We start from the raw sequence: 20933 nt of genomic DNA, 5'->3' as shown, positions 1-20933 counted from the left end.
GAGGGTCGCGGGTTCGAATCCCCGTCGCACCAAAGATGTCGCCCTTTCAGTCGTGGGGGCGTTATAATGTGATGGTCAATCCCACTATTCTTTGGTAAAAGAGTAACCCAAGAGTTGGCGGTAGGTGGTGATGACTAGCTGCCTTCCCATTGCAAAATTTGGGACGGCTAGCGCAGATAACCCTCGTGTAACTTTGCGCTAAGTGTAAAACAAACAAATAACGTCCGAACGAAGGATGATTGTCGTTTGCTTGACGTAAATAAGTAAAGAAAAAGCGAAGTTTTAAATAAATATTACATTCGGCTGTCTACTGTGTCCATCGAGGCGAAACGAGTTCTGGATTTTAGCGTTGCGTAGTCCGTTAACTTACCTCTGTACCACCATGGGAGTGCGAAGTTATTATAACCGACAGCAGTAAGTTTAATCAAGGTATTCGAGTGAGGAGTTGTAGTAACTTACATATCTCAATTCTCGTATTTTTAATGGCTCTCGGCGTAACAGTTCTGATATCCTCGTGATTTGTTTTTGCTGTTATTTGTCACGTGATAAAAAGTCTGCTACACGAAAGTACGTGTCAACTTGGCGATTGCTGGCACAAACTTCGAGGTCGCCCTCTGCCATTTAAAACTCAAAACGTTTCCAATTCCTCTGGTTATGGAACTAAACAAAATCAGACCCATACACCATGGGGCAGGACTCAGCACGAGTTTAGTGTAGACCTTCAAGGTCATCTGCAGACGCGCTTTGTTTCCAATGTAAAAAAAGAATTAGGTTTGTGAAAATGTTACTAAACAAGCGGCTGTCAGTGTTAAGAACAGCTTGTAAATGTAGGATCAGAGAAAAAATAGGTGGCGCTGTCGTATAGTAGACCTGGAGAGCAATAACACCCCTCTGTATTTGATGATTGGGTTGTTTCCCGGCACTTTTTTTGTACGTAAAGTACACTTAAGGAGACGACAGACACGTCGTTCTCGAAGTGTTTGTCGTCTTTTTTCAACTTCAGGCTTCTTACAGAAAAAAACAACTAATATTTTTTAATGGTCAGTTTCTTTCAGTTTATTCACCAATACGCGTTTGCTCTTACTAAGAATTTATACAGTTTCTGAGAGAGGCAATATTCCCATAATAAATAACAACTGATATTACACGGTAGTTCCAGTGTTAAACACGAATCTTCTGTTAGCTTAACGTTGCCCCCCGTTAGTACAGCGGTATGTCTCCGGATTTACAACGCTAAAATCAGCGGTTCGATTCCCCTCGGTGGGCTGAGCAGTAAGCCTTTGTGGTTTTGCTAAAAGAAAAAACACACACACACACACGCTTAGCGTTTTATTTGACCACTGATGTCAGTGTTTTGCTCAAGCGTTTCGTTAGTTTTCCTTTTTTAAATATCATATTGATAACTGATATCACGCCAACAAGAGGCTAAGTGGAATTTCGATACTGAGAAATACTCCAACATTTATGTTTCTGGGAAAAAAAAAAAAGCTTGAAAAGACACGTTCCATGTTCATTGGTTACATGAAAATCTATTTACTCTATCCGTTATAAATTTTTAACACGGTGGTCCAGTTCTAAGTCAAGTCGTCTCCACGAATGGCTCAGCGAGAAACGTTCCATGTTCATTGGTTACATGAAAATCTATTTCATCTATCCGTTATAAATTTTTAACACGGTGGTCCAGTTCTAAGTCAAGTCGTCTCCACGAATGGCTCAGCGAGAAACGTTCCATGTTCATTGGTTACATGAAAATCTATTTCATCTATCCGTTATAAATTTTTAACACGGTGGTCCAGTTCTAAGTCAAGTCGTCTCCACGAATGGCTCAGCGAGAAACGTTCCATGTTCATTGGTTACATGAAAATCTATTTCATCTATCCGTTATAAATTTTTAACACGGTGGTCCAGTTCTAAGTCAAGTCGTCTCCACGAATGGCTCAGCGAGAAACGTTCCATGTTCATTGGTTACATGAAAATCTATTTCATCCGTTCTAAATTTTTAGGTTTTAAAGAGTTTTGTGTTTCAATTTTTCCATAAAGTCTTCAAAAACACAAACGAACATTATGTTGGTTTGTTGCAAGACCTGTTTATTCAAAATCGCTCCTAATTTTGGATTGATACTCTAGAGGGAAGGCAGCTAGTGAACAGTACTCCCCCCCAATGCCTGGGCTGTTCTGGTCTTATCTAAAAGTGGAATATGATTGTCACACTTATATCGCGCCCACATCTCAAAAGTGTGGAGTTCTTCTTGCGACAAAGGGTCTCGAGCGATGAATATATGGATTTACAACCCAAGCATGCTGGTTAAGGCACTCTATTCGTAATCCAAGGGGCGCGGGCTCGAATCCCGTAACACTAAACATGCTCGCCGCGCGTGGGGGTGTTATAATGTGACGGTAAATCCAACTATTCGTCGGTAAAAGAGTAGCCCAAGAGTTGGCGGTGGGTGGGGATGACTAGTTGCCTTCCCTCTCGTCTAACAGTACTAAATCAGGGATGAATAGCGCATAAAGTCCTCGTGCAGCTTTGCGCGGAATTCAAAAACCAAGCCAAACCATTTGGCCACGCCTCTTCCCGAGTGTAGGAAAGAAAAACAACGCAAACACCCACGATATTTCTAAATAAATTCATTATGCTATTTCAACAGAAGTAATGAAATAAAACGAATGAAACTGACTAGAAACACGTTCCTCAATGGAAAGAAACAAACCGTGGGAATTGTGTTAGCATCATTACGTACTAAGTTCTTTCTGACCACGATATGGCTGTCAGTACGGACAGTTGTTTGAACAAATTATTCGCTAAGGTGAAATTCCACTGAGATATTTGCTAAGCAAATCAAAAGTTCCCTGTCATAGGTGAAATTCCACTGAGATATTTGCTAAGCAAATCAAAAGTTCCCTGTCATAGGTGAAATTCCACTGAGATATTTTCTAAGCAAATCAAAAGTTCCCTGTCATAGGTGAAATTCCACTGAGATATTTTCTAAGCAAATCAAAAGTTCCCTGTCATAGGTGAAATTCCACTGAGATATTTGCTAAGCAAATCAAAAGTTCCCTGTCATAGGTGAAATTCCACTGAGATATTTGCTAAGCAAATCAAAAGTTCCCTGTCATAGGTGAAATTCCACTGAGATATTTTCTAAGCAAATCAAAAGTTCCCTGACATAGCTCCACTTCCATTCTTTGTGTTGTTTTCAACATACAAGCGATTGGTCACAGACGACGTAATTACGCGTCCAGCTTCTGCCTCTGTGCCATATTTCGGTATCTTTAAAAGAATAGCTAATTTCGTGTGGGCAGAAGTTGCCAAGAGAAACAAAGAAGAAGTCTCTTCCCTAGAGAGCAGTGAAGCATACAGCGTGAAAAAAAAACAAACCGGGAGAATGAATAGTTGGAGCAGTTAGTTTAAATTACATGAAAGAATCCAAGTTATTCAAAAGAAAAATTAATTTTACTTGTAACAGAAAGAAATAAGAAACAATTGCTGTGATGGAAACTGTAAGAATTTTGTTTTTCACCTGTCGTGTCTACTTTTTTTATTTGCCGTTTCTATTTAACAGTATTGTATTTGTGATATTATTTATTGTGTGTAAAAATTATTTGTTTCCACCAGCTCTGACTGACAGTCAACGGGTAATTTTCTTCAGAGCAATCTTCATCTTCTTTCATGAATACTCGTTGATACGATAATTTTAATTGGTTATTTGATATTGCCGGTTTCTGATACATCAATTTTGATTGGCTATTTTACAGTTGTTGCTTGTTGATACGATAATTTTAATTGGTTATTTTATAGATGTCGCTTATTGATACGACAATTTTAATTGGTTATTTTACAGTTGTTACTTGCTGATACAACAATTTTAATTGGGTATATTACAGTTTCTATATAAACTCCGCATCTACAAAATCTATCTTTTTGAACTAAAATTTAATAGTTGTTACAAAGGTTGAGATCAGTTATTTCTACAAACATTAGGAGATCGCAACTACTACAAAAGAACAAATATTCAGTCGTCATTTCTCATGTTATTACGATACGAACTATACTTGTTGACTCTGTAGTATAAGGTTTAACAGAAAGAGCGTGCGTGTGTGTTTACTTGTAGCAAATCCACATCAGTCTATCTGCTCAGCCAACCGAGTGGAATCGAACCCCTGATTTTAAGCACTGTAAATCCGTAGACTTACCGCTGTGCTGGGGAGCTGGACAGACTGAAAAGTTATAGTTAACTTCAGTAACTTCTCTTTGTGTTAGTTTTGACTTTCGAAAATATCTTAATTTAAAAGCTACCATATTTTGGTCTTCATTAAATTCGAATGTGACACCGAAAACGTTTTAGCGCAAATGTTTGTCCATTTTTATTGCGCATATACGGTTAACAATGCTAAATTGTCCACTTCACTATTCGAAGACGCTAAGCATAAGACCCTTCCAGTTTCAAACTGTTGTTTAACATCGTTCATTTCTTCTTCTTTGTGGGTATTTGGGTATGTTGAGTTTTAGATACCCAAAAGGGTCAGGTGTACAAGACCACTTCCTCCATTGTTTGTCATTTGAGCTTAGTTTGTTTGTTTTTTAATTTCGCGGAAAGCAGTGTAAGACTAGAGGGAAGGCAGCTAGTCATCACCACCCACCGCCAACTTTTGGGCTACTCTTTTACCAACGAATAGTGGGATTGATTGTGACATTATAACGCCCTTACGGCTGAAAGGGCGAGCATGTTTGGTGCGACGAGGATTCGAATTCGCGACCCTCAGATTATCAGTCGAACGCCTTAACCCACCTGACCATGCCGCGCCTTGTTTTATAATGATTATATTATAGATTAAAACATGTGTTTCTAAATTTTTAATTCAGCACATCATGTTGTTGGAACAACAACAGAAGGAAATTCCTCATTAATAAAATTATAAGAATAACAACAATAATTTATTATACGGCCCCTATTCGTTTACACTAAGATCGATTCCCACAGATCAAATAATGCATTGTGTAGTTGGAGGTTTTAAAGTATTATATTTAAAAATTATTGATTGTGTAAAGTAAACTATTACTAATATTGTGTAGAACATTGAGTAAAGTAAACTATTACTAATATTGTGTACAGCATTGTGTAAAGTAAACTATTACTAATATTGTGTACAGCATTGTGTAAAAAAAATATTACTAATATTGTGTACAGCATTGTGTAAAGTAAACTATTACTAATTTTGTGTAGAACATTGTCTAAAGTAAACTATTACTAATATTGTGTACAGCATTGTGTAAAGTAAACTATTACTAATATTGTGTACAGCATTCTGTAAAGTAAACTATTACTAATATTGTGTACAGCATTGTGTAAAGTAAACTATTAATAAAATTGTGTAGAACATTGTGTAAAGTAAACTATTAATAATATTGTGTACAGCATTGTGTAAAGTAAACTATTACTAATATTGTGTAGTACATTGTGTAAAGTAAACTTTTACCAATATTGTGTACAGCATAGTGTAAAGTAAACTTTTACCAATATTGTGTACAGCATAGTGTAAAGTAAACTATTACTAATATTGTGTAGAACATTGTGTAAAGTAAACCATTACTAATATTGTGTAGAACATTGTGTAAAGTAAACTATTACTAATATTGTGTAGAACATTGTGTAAAGTAAACTATTCTAATATTGTGTACAGCATTGTGTAAAGTAAACTATTACTAATATTGTGTACAACATTGTGTAAAGTAAACTATTACTAATATTGTGTAGAACATTGTGTAAAGTAAACTATTAATAAAATTGTGTAGAACATTGTGTAAAGTAAACTATTACTAATATTGTGTACAGCATTGTGTAAAGTAAACTATTACTAATATTGTGTAGAACATTGTGTAAAGTAAACTATTACTAATATTGTGTAGAACATTGTGTAAAGTAAACTGTTACTAATATTGTGTAGAACATTGTGTAAAGTAAACTATGACTAATATTGTGTACAGCATAGTGTAAAGTAAACTATTACTAATATTGTGTAGAACATTGTGTAAAGTAAACTATTACTAATATTGTGTAGAACATTGTGTAAAGTAAACTATTACTAATATTGTGTAGAACATTGTGTAAAGTAAACTATTACTAATATTGTGTAGAACATTGTGTAAAGTAAACTATTACTAATATTGTGTAGAACATTGTGTAAAGTAAACTATTACTAATATTGCGTACAGCATTGTGTAAAGTGAACTATTACTAATATTGTGTAGAACATTGTGAAAAGTAAACTATTAATAAAATTGTGTAGAACATTGTGTAAAGTAAACTATGACTAATATCGTGTAGAACATTGTGTAAAGTAAACTATTACTAATATTGTGTAGAACATTGTGTAAAGTAAACTGTTACTAATATTGTGTACAACATTGTGTAAAGTAAACTATGACTAATATTGTGTACAGCATAGTGTAAAGTAAACTATTACTAATATTGTGTAGAACATTGTGTAAAGTAAACTATTACTAATATTGTGTAGAACATTGTGTAAAGTAAACTGTTACTAATATTGTGTAGAACATTGTGTAAAGTAAACTATTACTAATATTGTGTAGAACATTGTGTAAAGTAAGCTATTACTAATATTGTGTAGAACATTGTGTAAAGTAAACTATTACTAATACTGTGTACAGCATTGTGTAAAGTAAGCTATTAATAATATTGTGTACAACATTGTGTAAAATAAACTATTACTAATATTGTGTGCAACATTGTTAAAGTAAACTATTACTAATATTGTGTACAGCATTGTGTAAAGTAAACTATTACTAATATTGTGTAGAACATTGTGTAAAGTAAACTATTAATAATATTGTGTACAGCATTGTGTAAAGTAAACTATTACTAATATTGTGTAGAACATTGTGTAAAGTAAACTATTACTAATATTGTGTACAACATTGTGTAAAGTAAACTATTACTAATATTGTGTACAGCATTGTGTAAAGTAAACTATTACTTATATTGCGTACATCATTATGTAAAGTAAGCTATTACTTATATTGCGTACATCATTGTGTAAAGTAAACTATTACTAATATTGTGTAGAACATTGTGTAAAGTAAACTATTACTTATATTGTGTAGAATATTGTGTAAAGTAAACTATTACTAATACTGTGTACAGCATTGTGTAAAGTAAGCTATTAATAATATTGTGTACAACATTGTGTAAAGTAAACTATTACTAATATTGTATAGAACATTGTGTAAAGTAAACTATTAATAATATTGTGTACAACATTGTGTAAAGTAAACTATTAATAATATTGTGTAGAACATTGGGTAAAGTAAACTATTACTAATATTGTGTAGAACATTGTGTAAAGTAAACTATTACTAATATTGTGTAGTACATTGTGTAAAGTAAACTATTACTAATATTGTGTAGTACATTGTGTAAAGTAAACTATTACTAATATTGTATAGAACATTGTGTAAAGTAAACTATTAATAATATTGTGTACAACATTGTGTAAAGTAAACTATTAATAATATTGTGTACAACATTGTGTAAAGTAAACTATTACTAATATTGTGTAGAACATTGTGTAAAGTAAACTATTAATAATATTGTATACAACATTGTGTAAAGTAAACTATTAATAATATTGTGTACAATATTGTGTAAAATAAACTATTACTAATATTGTGTAGAACATTGTGTAAAGTAAACAATTACTAATATCGTGAAGAACATTGTGTAAAGTAAACTATTACTAATATTGTGTACAACATTGTGTAAAGTAAACTATTACTAATATTGTGTAGAACATTGTGTAAAGTAAACTATTACTAATATTGTGTACAACATTGTGCAAAGTAAACTATTACTAATATTGTGTAGATCATTGTGTAAAGTAAACTATTACTACTATTGTGTACAGCATTGTGTAAAGTAAACTATTACTAATATTATGTAGAACATTGTGTAAAGTAAACTATGAATAATATTGTGTAGAACATTGTGTAAAGTAAATTATTACTAAAATTGTGTAGAACATTGTGTAAAGTAAACTATTACTAATATTGTGTAGAACATTGTGTAAAGTAAACTATTACTAATATTGTGTATAGCATTGTGTAAAATAAACTATTACTAATATTGTGCAAAGCATTGTGTAAAGTAAACTATTATTAATATTGTGTAGAACATTGTGTAAAGAAAACTGTTACTAATACTGTGTAGAACATTGTGTAAAGTAAACTATTACTAATATTGTGTAGAAGATTGTATAAAGTAAACTTTTAATAATATTGTGTACAGCATTGTGTAAAGTAAACTAATACTAATATTGTGTAGAACATTGTGTAAAGTAAACTATTACTAATATTGTGTAGAACATTATGTAAAGTAAACTAGTACTAATATTGTGTACAACATTGTGGAAAGTAAACTATTACTAATATTGTGTAGAACATTGTGCAAAGTAAACTATTACTAATATTGTGTAGAACATTGTGTAATGTAAACTATTACTAATATTGTGTACAACATTGTGTAAAGTAAACTATTACTAATATTGTGTAAAACATTGTGTAAAGTAAACTATTACTAATATTGTGTAAAACATTGTGTAAAGTAAACTATTACTAATATTATGTAGAATATTGTGTAAAGTAAACTATTACTAATATTGTGTACAACATTGTGTAAAGTAAACTATTACTAATATTGTGTAGAACATTGTGTAAAGTAAACTATTACTAATATTGTGTAAAACATTGTGTAAAGTAAACTATTAATAATATTGTGTAGAACATTGTGTAAAGTAAACTATTACTAATATTGTGTAGAACATTGTGTAAAGTAAACTATTACTAATATTGTGTATAGCATTGTGTAAAGTAAACTATTATTAATATTGTGTACAGCATTGTGAAAAGTAAACTATTATTAATATTGTGTAGAACATTGTGTAAAGAAAACTGTTACTAATACTGTGTAGAACATTGTGTAAAGTAAACTATTACTAATATTGTGTAGAAGATTGTATAAAGTAAACTATTACTAATATTGTGTACAGCATTGTGTAAAGTAAACTATTACTAATATTGTGTAGAACATTGTGTAAAGTAAACTATGAATAATATTGTGTAGAACATTGTGTAAAGTAAACTATGAATAATATTGTGTAGAACATTGTGTAAAGTAAATTATTACTAATATTGCGTAGAACATTGTGTAAAGTAAACTATTACTAATATTGTGTAGAACATTGTGTAAAGTAAACTATTACTAATATTGTGTATAGCATTGTGTAAAGTAAACTATTACTAATATTGTGTAAAGCATTGTGTAAAGTAAACTATTATTAATATTGTGTAGAACATTGTGTAAAGAAAACTGTTACTAATACTGTGTAGAACATTGTGTAAAGTAAACTATTACTAATATTGTGTAGAAGATTGTATAAAGTAAACTATTACTAATATTGTGTACAGCATTGTGTAAAGTAAACTATTACTAATATTGTGTAGAACATTGTGTAAAGTAAACTATTACTAATATTGTGTAGAACATTGTGTAAAGTAAACTATTACTAATATTGTGTAGAACATTGTGTAAAGTAAACTATTACTAATATTGTGTAGAACATTGTGTAAAGTAAACTATTACTAATATTGTGTAGAACATTGTGTAAAGTAAACTATTACTAATATTGTGTAGAACATTGTGTAAAGTAAGCTATTACTAATATTGTGTACAGCATTGTGTAAAGTAAACTATTACTTATATTGCGTACATCATTGTGTAAAGTAAACTATTACTTATATTGCGTACATCATTGTGTAAAGTAAACTATTACTAATATTGTGTAGAACATTGTGTAAAGTAAACTATTACTTATATTGTGTAGAATATTGTGTAAAGTAAACTATTACTTATACTGTGTACAGCATTGTGTAAAGTAAGCTATTAATAATATTGTGTACAACATTGTGTAAAGTAAACTATTACTAATATTGTATAGAACATTGTGTAAAGTAAACTATTAATAATATTGTGTACAACATTGTGTAAAGTAAACTATTACTAATATTGTGTACAACATTGTGTAAAGTAAACTATTACTAATATTGTGTAGAACATTGTGTAAAGTAAACTATTACTAATATTGTGTAGTACATTGTGTGAAGTAAACTATTATTAATATTGTGTAGTACATTGTGTAAAGTAAACTATTACTAATATTGTATAGAACATTGTGTAAAGTAAACTATTAATAATATTGTGTACAACATTGTGTAAAGTAAACTATTAATAATATTGTGTACAACATTGTGTAAAGTAAACTATTAATAATATTGTGTACAACATTGTGTAAAGTAAACTATTAATAATATTGTGTACAACATTGTGTAAAGTAAACTATTACTAATATTGTGTAGAACATTGTGTAAAGTAAACTATTAATAATATTGTATACAACATTGTGTAAAGTAAACTATTAATAATATTGTGTACAATATTGTGTAAAATAAACTATTACTAATATTGTGTAGAACATTGTGTAAAGTAAACAATTACTAATATCGTGAAGAACATTGTGTAAAGTAAACTATTACTAATATTGTGTACAACATTGTGTAAAGTAAACTATTACTAATATTGTGTAGAACATTGTGCAAAGTAAACTATTACTAATATTGTGTAGATCATTGTGTAAAGTAAACTATTACTACTATTGTGTACAGCATTGTGTAAAGTAAACTATTACTAATATTATGTAGAACATTGTGTAAAATAAACTATGAATAATATTGTGTAGAACATTGTGTAAAGTAAATTATTACTAAAATTGTGTAGAACATTGTGTAAAGTAAACTATTACTAATATTGTGTAGAACATTGTGTAAAGTAAACTATTACTAATATTGTGTATAGCATTGTGTAAAATAAACTATTACTAATATTGTGCAAAGCATTGTGTAAAGTAAACTATTATTAATATTGTGTAGAACATTGTGTAAAGAAAACTGTTACTAATACTGTGTAGAACATTGTGTAAAGTAAACTATTACTAATATTGTGTAGAAGATTGTATAAAGTAAACTTTTAATAATATTGTGTACAGCATTGTGTAAAGTAAACTATTACTAATATTGTGTAGAACATTGTGTAAAGTAAACTATTACTAATATTGTGTATAGCATTGTGTAAAGTAAACTATTATTAATATTGTGTACAAAATTGTGAAAAGTAAACTATTATTAATATTGTGTAGAACATTGTGTAAAGAGAACTGTTACTAATACTGTGTAGAACATTGTGTAAAGTAAACTATTACTAATATTGTGTACAACATTGTGTAAAGTAAACTATTACTAATATTGTGTAGAACATTGTGTAAAGTAAACTATTACTAATATTGTGTAGAACATTGTGTAAAGTAAACTATTACTAATATTGTGTAGAACATTGTGTAAAGTAAACTATTAATAATATTGTGTATAGCATTGTGTAAAGTAAACTATTATTAATATTGTGTACAGCATTGTGAAAAGTAAACTATTATTAATATTGTGTAGAACATTGTGTAAAGAAAACTGTTACTAATACTGTGTAGAACATTGTGTAAAGTAAACTATTACTAATATTGTGTAGAAGATTGTATAAAGTAAACTATTACTAATATTGTGTACAGCATTGTGTAAAGTAAACTATTACTAATATTGTGTAGAACATTGTGTAAAGTAAACTATGAATAATATTGTGTAGAACATTGTGTAAAGTAAACTATGAATAATATTGTGTAGAACATTGTGTAAAGTAAATTATTACTAATATTGCGTAGAACATTGTGTAAAGTAAACTATTACTAATATTGTGTAGAACATTGTGTAAAGTAAACTATTACTAATATTGTGTATAGCATTGTGTAAAGTAAACTATTACTAATATTGTGTAAAGCATTGTGTAAAGTAAACTATTATTAATATTGTGTAGAACATTGTGTAAAGAAAACTGTTACTAATACTGTGTAGAACATTGTGTAAAGTAAACTATTACTAATATTGTGTAGAAGATTGTATAAAGTAAACTATGACTAATATTGTGTACAGCATAGTGTAAAGTAAACTATTACTAATATTGTGTAGAACATTGTGTAAAGTAAACTATTACTAATATTGTGTAGAACATTGTGTAAAGTAAACTGTTACTAATATTGTGTAGAACATTGTGTAAAGTAAACTATTACTAATATTGTGTAGAACATTGTGTAAAGTAAACTGTTACTAATATTGTGTAGAACATTGTGTAAAGTAAACTATTACTAATATTGTGTAGAACATTGTGTAAAGTAAGCTATTACTAATATTGTGTACAGCATTGTGTAAAGTAAACTATTACTTATATTGCGTACATCATTGTGTAAAGTAAACTATTACTTATATTGCGTACATCATTGTGTAAAGTAAACTATTACTAATATTGTGTAGAACATTGTGTAAAGTAAACTATTACTTATATTGTGTAGAATATTGTGTAAAGTAAACTATTACTTATACTGTGTACAGCATTGTGTAAAGTAAGCTATTAATAATATTGTGTACAACATTGTGTAAAGTAAACTATTACTAATATTGTATAGAACATTGTGTAAAGTAAACTATTAATAATATTGTGTACAACATTGTGTAAAGTAAACTATTACTAATATTGTGTACAATATTGTGTAAAATAAACTATTACTAATATTGTGTAGAACATTGTGTAAAGTAAACTATTACTAATATTGTGTATAGCATTGTGTAAAGTAAACTATTACTAATATTGTGTATAGCATTGTGTAAAGTAAACTATTACTGATATTGTGTACAACATTGTGTAAAGTAAACTATTATTAATATTGTGTAGAACATTGTGTAAAGTAAACTATTACTAATATTGTGTAGAACATTGTGTAAAGTAAACTATTACTAATATTGAGTACAGCATTGTGTAAAGTAAACTATTACTATTATTGTGTACAGCATTGTGTAAAGTTAACTATTACTAATATTGTGTACAGCTTTGTGTAAAGTAAACTATTACTAATATTGTGTACAGCATTGTGTAAAGTAAACTATTACTAATATTGTATAGAACATTGTGTAAAGTAAACTATTACTAAAATTGTGTAGAACATTGTGTAAAGTAAACTATTACTAATATTGTGATAATTTAAGGATCAGTGTTTATAGCAAAGTTAACGTTAGCAATGGATAGTTTAAGGATCAGTGTTTTTATAGCAAAGTCAGTGTTAGTTATGGATAGTTCAAAAATCACTGTTTATAGCAAAGTTAGTGCTAGTTATGGATAGTTCAAGGATCAGTGTTTGTAGCAAAGTTAGTGTTAGCTATGGATAATTCAAGGATCAGTGTTTATAGCAAAGTTAACGTTAGCTATGGGTAGTTTAAGGATCAGTGTTTATAGGAAAGTTAGTGCTCGTTATAAATAGTTTAAGGATCAGTGTTTATAACAAAGTTACTGTTAGCTATAGATAGTTCAAGGATCAGTGTTTATAGCAAAGTTAGTGTTAGTTATGGATAGTTTAAAAATTACTGTTTATAGCAAAGTTTGTGCTAGTTATGGATAGTTCAAGGATCAGTGTTTATAGCAAAGTTAGTGCTAGCGATGGATAGTTTAAGGAGATGTGTTTATAGCAAAGTGAGTACTAGTTATGGATAGTTTAAGGTTCACTCTTTATAGCAAAATTAGTGTTAGTTCTGGATAGTTTAAGGATCAGGGTTTATAGCAAAGTTAATGTTAGCTATGGATAAGTTAAGGATCAGTGTTTATACTAAAGCTAGTGTTAGCTATAGATAGTTTAAGGATCAGTGTTTATAGCAAAGTTAGTGTTAACTATGGATAGTTTAAGAATCAGTATTTATAGCAAAGTTAGTGTTAGCTATGGATAGTTTAAAGATCAGTGTTTATATTAAAGTTAGTGTTAGTTATGGATGGTTCCAGGATCAGTGTTTATAGCAAAGTTAGTGTTAGTTATGGATAGTTTAACGATCAGTGTTTATAGGAAAGTTAGTGTTAACTATAGATAGTTTAACGATCAGTGTTTATAGCAAAGTTAGTGCTAGTTATGGATAGTTTAAGGATCAGTTTTTATAGCAAAGTTAGTGTTAGTTCTGGATAGTTTAAGGATCAGTTTTTATAGCAAAGTTAGTGTTAGTTCTGGATAGTTTAAGGATCAGTGTTTTTACTAAAGCTAGTGTTAGCTATAGATAGTTTAAGGATCAGTGTTTATAGCAAAGTTAGTGTTAACTATGGATAGTTTAAGAATCAGTGTTTAGAGCAAAGTTAGTGTTAGTTATGGATAGTTCTAGGATCAGTTTTTATAGCAAAGTTAGTGCTAGCTATGGATAGTTTAAAGATCAGTGTTTATAGCATAGTGCTAGTTATGGATAGTTTAAGGATCAGTGTTTATAGTAAAGTTAGTGTTAGTTCTGGATAGTTTAAGGATCAGTTTTTATAGCAAAGTTAGTGTTAGTTATGGATAGTTTAACGATCAGTGTTTATAGGAAAGTTAGTGCTAGTTATGGAGAATTTAAGGATCAGTGTTTATAGCAAAGTTAGTATTAGCTATGGATTGTTTAAGGTTCAGTATTTATAGCAAAGTTCGTGTTAGTTCTGGATAGTTTAAGGATCAGTGTTTATAGCAATGTTAATGTTAGCTATGGATAGTTTAAGGATCAGTGCTTATAGCAAATTAATGCTAGTTATGGATAGTTTAAGGATCAGTGTTTATGCCAAAGTTAGTGCTAGTTATGGATAGTTTAAAGATCAGTGTTTATAGCAAAGTTAGTGCTAGTTATAAATAGTTCAAGGATCAGTGTTTATAGCAAAGTTAGTGTTAGTTCTGGATAGTTTAAGGATCAGTGTTTATAGAAAAGTTAGTGCTAGTTATAAATAGTTCAAGGATCAGTGTTTATAGCAAAGTTAGTGTTAGTTCTGGATAGTTTAAGGATCAGTGTTTATAGAAAAGTTAGTGTTAACTATGGATTGTGTAAGGATCAGTGTTTATAGCAAAGTTAGTGCTAGTTATGGATTGTTTAAGGATCAGTGTTTATAGCAAGGTTAGAGCTAGCTATGGATAGTTTAAGCATCAGTGTTTATAGCAAGGTTAGAGCTAGCTATGGATAGTTTAAAGATCAGTGTTTATAGCAAAGTTAGTGCTAGTTATGGATTGTTTAAGGATCAGTGTTTATAGCAAAGTTAGTGTTAGCTATGGATAGGTTAATGATCAGTGTTTATAGAAAAGTTAGTGCTAGTTATGGAGAATTTAAGGATTAGTGTTTATAGCAAAGTTAGTATTAGCTATGGATTGTTTAAGGTTCAGTATTTATAGCAAAGTTAGTGTTAGTTCTGGATAGTTTAAGGATCAGTGTTTATAGCAATGTTAATGTTAGCTATGGATAGTTTAAGGATCAGTGCTTATAGCAAATTAATGCTAGTTATGGATAGTTTAAGGATCAGTGTTTATAGCAAAGTTTGTGTTAGCTATGGATAGGTTAAGTATCAGTGTTTATAGCAAAGTTAGTGCTAGCTATGGATAGTTTAAGTGTCAGTGTTTATAGCAAAGTTAGTGCTAGTTATTGGTAGTTTAAGGATCAGTCATGCATAATACGATTTTGAAAATGTTTTATTGTTTGATTTCGGAAATTGTTATTTGTAAAAACTGGAATATTAAGAGTTTGGTTTGAATTGAGCGCAAAGCTGCACGAGTACTATCTGTTCTAATCGTCCCTAATTTAGCAGTGTACGACTAGAGGGAAGTTACCATTGCCAACTCATGGGCTACTCGTTTTCTAGTTAATATGGGAATTGAACATAACCCCCACACCTTTCATACCGGTGTAATAAGACACGCCCTAATGTATAAATTAAAATCGACTTAAGCGAAGAGATAAAGATAATGTTGTTGTTGTTTTGAATTAAGAACAAAGCTACACAATGGGCTATCTGTGCTCTGCCCTCCACGTGTATCAAAACCAGTGCGTTGAAAGTCCGCAGACAAACCGCTGAGCCACTGGGGGACAATTAAAATCATATAACAACCGGGTCGAAAACTGAATATTATCAATTATATAATAACCGCTTTTTAACAATGAAAATATTAAGAATATGAAACACTATAATAATCGGGTTTAACACTGAAACAATCAATAATATGATAGGTCTTTTCCTTTGTAAGTTAGATAGCATTCAAAATTGAACCAGCAATCTTTCATATCTTAGAACAGAGTAAAGCAAGTCATCACATTGAATTTTAAATATTTTTACTTTAGGATAAAAGCTAATTCTTCATGTGACATGTTATATAAATTTTCTTTGGTGTCGGTTTCACGGCAAAAAAAGTACTGTTTAAAAGATATATATACATCTAAGATTTTCTATGAAACTACACGCCAGTATCATTACTATTCAGTGAGTACGAATTCGTAAAATCATTGTAAAGATATTTCAAATAATTGTTTTTCTCGTATCCTTTAAAATACCAAAACTGTAGAGGTGAGTGATTAGATCACCTTATGTCTTTGTCAGTTTCTTGATTAAGAAAGAAACGTCTTACCCTGAAATCGGTCTATTAATTAGACAATAGTGGCAGTAAGTGTTATTGGAATAAAAAGATTTAACAGACATAATATTCTTTATTCGTTGTTTGTATTTCACGCAAAGCTACTCGAGGGCTAACTGCGCTAGCCGTCCCTAATTTAGCAGTGTAAGACTAGAGGGAAAGCAGCTAGTCATCACCACCCACCGCCAATTCTTGGGCTACTCTTTTACCAACGAATAGCGGGATTGATCGTGACATTATAACGTCCCTACGGCTGAAAAGGCGAGCATGTTTGGTGCAACGGTGATTTCAAACCCGCGACCCTCGGATTATTGAGACATTAAGTATTTCTTTTAACTCAAGCCTGAATAACGAACATGTAATCAGTAAAAACCATCTGGTTAGATAAAAGACTGGTTTATGGGAGTTCTATCTCTTAAGACCTATTTGTTCGAACGTGGAAAACATTGTGTGTAGGGGGGAGAAAAACCTTCAGCTCGGACTGAGAAAATCAAGCTCAGATTGGAATTGTGGTCAATACTTCAGTTGATTCTAGCATCCTATGGGGGTCAATAGGTTAGTTGATTCTAGCCTCTTCTGGGGGTCAATAGGTCAGTGGATTCTAGCCTCGTTTGGGGGTCAGGAGGTTAGTTGATTCTAGCATCTTATGGGGGTCAATAGGTTAGTTGATTCTAGCCTCTTCTGGGGTCAATAGGTTAGTGGATTCTAGCCTCTTTTGGGGGTCAGGAGGATAGTTGATTCTAGCCTCTTCTGAGGGTCAATAGTTCGGTTGATTCTGGCCTCCTCTGGGGCTCAGTAGGTGAGTTGATTCTAGCCTCTTCTGGGTTAATTTTCGTCTTAAGTTGCCAAAGTTTATTTCTATTATTATAATTTTTATGACTAGACAAACACTCCCTTCAAACCGGAAGTTATAATCCACTATCAATTTGTTTACTAAACAGAAACTTGAATATTTGAAACACTTGTTTTAGTTTATTTATTTGTTGCTGTTGTTTTTAAATTTCGATTATTGTCTTCCAGACGCCTGCGGCATCTCGGACGTCGGACACATCGAGAGTTTACAGGAGAAATCCCAGTGTGCTCTTGAGGAGTACTGCAGGACGCAGTACCCCAACCAGCCCACCCGATTCGGCAAGCTTCTCCTCCGCTTGCCTTCCCTACGGACCGTTAGCTCCCAGGTGATAGAGCAACTGTTTTTTGTACGTCTCGTGGGGAAGACACCCATAGAAACCCTCATAAGGGACATGCTTTTGAGTGGCAGCTCTTTTAACTGGCCTTACATGCCACTGCAGTGATCTTTGTGGAGGTCGTGTTCAGATTTTCAATATGCCCCATCTCTTGTGGTGGTGATTCCTCGTCGAAGACGGACATTCAGATTCAAAGGTCATCAGAACGTGGGTATCTGTTTGGGAACACAGGTCAAGCCTACTGTTGAGAAACCGTGATTTTTTCCGGCCACAAAAGTTCAAAGCTCAGGCGTTATAGTCAATTACTTATTGGAACAATGTTTAGAATACGTACTGAAGACAAACTTGATGTATATACGCGTTGCCTGGACACGACGTACCATATACTACAATGAGCGCTGTCTAGAAACAACTCATCGTATTTGACTTATAGTAGGAGAACAGCAACTCAAACTTTTGGACAACAATTTACTGTTTTGTTACTGCTGTGTAACAGTTTTATCATTTGAGCAATTTATTTTTTTTCGTTAACAAGAGAAATTGCTTTTATGACATCGAGTTGTGTTAAGACAGTACAGAATATTTTATCATGGTGGCGCGTTCTTCTTCATTAAGAGAATTTCGAAGACAACAGTTTATAATTTAAACATGCCTAATTATGTGAAATCACGCTGTATTGTAAACAACAACAAATATTATTAATATGCCGGTGAATGTTTTATTTCAAACTTTAGTTGTCTCAATAATTTCTCGTTATTAGCTTTTAAGTTATCGCTTTGGTTGGTGAAAATCTATAATATAACCAGTTATCTATTTTTTTCTTACTTCCCACAGTATGATGCCATAAAAAAATATTGTATGTTTCCGAGACAAATCGCTGACGTAGTAAGTGTTTTTATAATGTATTGTTAATAGTTTGTTCCAGACACTGATATGTAGTTGTACATTGTACGTTTATATCTAAGTATTGTTGGAAAAGAAAAAGCTTTGTCATACGTATTGTTTTTATTCGTTTATTTAGGCCTGAGAAACAAATATATGGTGGGTAAAAAATCAATATTTTCTTTAGACGTCGTCGGTTAGTTACAAAAGTCTATCTGGCCAACATATAAATAAAAACTTGCCCATTTTCAAGTGACACACGTGCAGTATATTTATAAATGAATTACGTGAGAGAACGAGATACAGTGACTTTTCCATGTTTACTTTGAACAAGCCCCTGACAAGAAACGTTTCTACAGGAAGTTGTCTGTTTCTTGTGAGAAACAGAACTTGGTTGTTTCAATATTTCATGCTAAACGACAGCGAACCAATTGTCACTAGAAATAACTTTCATGTTAAGAATTAAGGTTATTCTCTATACGACCTGTTTCTTTTCTTAGAGGCGACGCCCAGGTCAGTTAGCAGGTCTAACCAAATCTTCGCCAATATTATAACCTTGTCGTAAGACAAAACCAATCCGGACAGATCCAGTCCACTGTAGAAGAACAAAAAAAATGTAATTATAAGATACTAGTGTATCGTTAATTGAAGTTGGGACTACTAGAGTTTTGAGGGAACCGCATAATATCTGACCAGCCACATTCTGAGAGTTTTGAGGGAACCACATAATATCTGACCAGCCACATTCTGAGAGTTTTGAGAGAACCACATAATATCTGACCAGCCACATTCTGTGAGTTTATTCCATATTTTGAATGAACAGCAAAACGAACAATATTATTCTTAATGTTTTCAAATAAATTCTTAAAATAATTATAATAAATTGATGTGTCCCTTCTTTGTGGGGTCAAAATGGTTATAAAGAGTTTTAATCTCTCAGTACACAAAACAAACAAGCTTATTAAATTCAATAATGACGTTCGTGTTAAGTTGTTATGTTGTCCAAGTTGCCAGGTTCCTAGATGTTCAAGATATCAACTTAAGGCTGTCATCGTGTTAAGTTGCCAGGTTCCAAGGTGTTAAAGATATCAACTTAAGGCTGTCATCGTGTTAAGTTGGCAGGTTCCAAAGTGTTCAAGATATCAACTTAAGGCTGTCATCGTGTTAAGTTAGCAGGTTCCAAAGTGTTCAAGATATCAACTTAAGGCTGTCATCGTGTTAAGTTGCCAGGTTCCAAGGTGTTCAAGATATCAACTTAAGGCTGTCATCGTGTTAAGTTGGCAGGTTCCAAAGTGTTCAAAATATCAACTTAAGGCTGTCATCGTGTTAAGTTGTCAGGTTCCAAAGTGTTCAATACATCAACTTAAGGTTGTCATCGTCTTAAGTTGCTAGGTTCCAAAATGTTCAAGATATCAACTTAAGGCTGTCATCGTATTAAGTTGTCAGGTTCCAAATGTTCAATACATCAACTTAAGGTTGTCATCGTGTTAAGTTGCTAGGTTCCAAGGTGCTTAAGACATCAACTTAAGGTTGTCATCATGTCATGTTGCCATGGTGTTCAAGAAATATGAATCACCAGTACGGTGATCTTTAAGTTTGTTTTAATATCCGAGAGAGCATTTTTGTCTTTTATATCATTATAGCTTTTGTATTCTACAAATAACTGTTTCGACGAAGTTTTAATATTTATCTAGACACGTGGCAAAGAAATAAACAAATGAAAGAAATTGTTAATCTTTGTTTGCCTTAGTAACTATGACCTCTGTGCTTCGGTCATTCTTAATAATCTATGATATAATATAATTTTTCCTAATTACTTCAACATAATCTAAGCCTTTTTAGAGAAACGAATTACGTGATGTTTAAGTTGAAAGGTAGAAATGAACGTGAAAAAGACAAAGCTTTCAAACAGTTGAAGAAAACGAGCAGAAAAAATAGATGTTTCTAAGCCTAACACGTGTTATTTTCTCAGATCACTTTACAGAAGGGTTTGTTTGTTTGTTTTGAATTTCGCGTAAAGCTACTCGAGGGCTATCTGTGCTAACCGTCCCTAATTTAGCAGTGTGAGATTAGAGGGAAGGCAGCTAGTCATCATCACCCACCGCCAACTCTTGGACTACTCTTTTACCAACGAATAGTGGGATTGACCATAACATTATAACGCCCCCATGGCTGAAAGGTCGAACATGTTTGGTGAGACGTGGATTCGAACTCACGACCATTAAATTACGAGTCGAGTGCTTTAACCAC

This window comes from Tachypleus tridentatus, unplaced genomic scaffold, assembly GCF_004210375.1.
Source record: "Tachypleus tridentatus isolate NWPU-2018 unplaced genomic scaffold, ASM421037v1 Hic_cluster_2, whole genome shotgun sequence".
NCBI classification, from domain to species: Eukaryota; Metazoa; Arthropoda; class Merostomata; order Xiphosura; family Limulidae; genus Tachypleus; species Tachypleus tridentatus.
This window is presented reverse-complemented; position numbering follows the sequence as displayed.